Below are 630 nucleotides of genomic sequence, written 5' to 3' on the forward strand. Positions count from 1 at the left end.
GGCATTATAGAAACTAGCTAGGTAGATATTTTGGCTGATAGAAATAGAGAAAAAAAGGAAGAGAAAGATATATAGATGATAGATAGAGATAGAAACAGAAACACACACACATAGGTAGAGAGATAAATAAATAAGAAGAAGAAATTTATATGAAAATCATATGAAAGGGGAGGGGGTGGTTATCAATTATCACAACAGCGACGACCGACCGTAAAACCGCTCCCCCCCACACTTATCAGCCCCACCCCCTATGGGCCACGACCCGCTCCCCCCTCCCCCGCTCGCGTGCCTTCCTCGCGTGCCCGGGACCCGCGCGATCTTAATGGGTGATAACGGACGCAATTAACAGCCTCAGCGGATGTGTGTGGCTGTAAGATTCGTCACGTCCTGGAGTATTGCGGATGCCATGCTTGCAGTTGATCACCGGACCGCATTGCAGGGTCAGTCTCGCGCGGGGCTTACGTATGATCACCATTATTGTTGCGCTCATTGGCTGCAACATTTTCCTCGCTTTGCTCTCATTACGGGATATGTGCAAGGCGGGTGGAAGATGGAAGCCTCGAGGTTGAAGGCTGAAAATTGCTCTCCAGATTGGGGTTTGTCTTCAAGCCTTGTAAGGTGTATGCTCTG

Source organism: Penaeus monodon, chromosome 21, assembly GCF_015228065.2.
Source record: "Penaeus monodon isolate SGIC_2016 chromosome 21, NSTDA_Pmon_1, whole genome shotgun sequence".
NCBI classification, from domain to species: Eukaryota; Metazoa; Arthropoda; class Malacostraca; order Decapoda; family Penaeidae; genus Penaeus; species Penaeus monodon.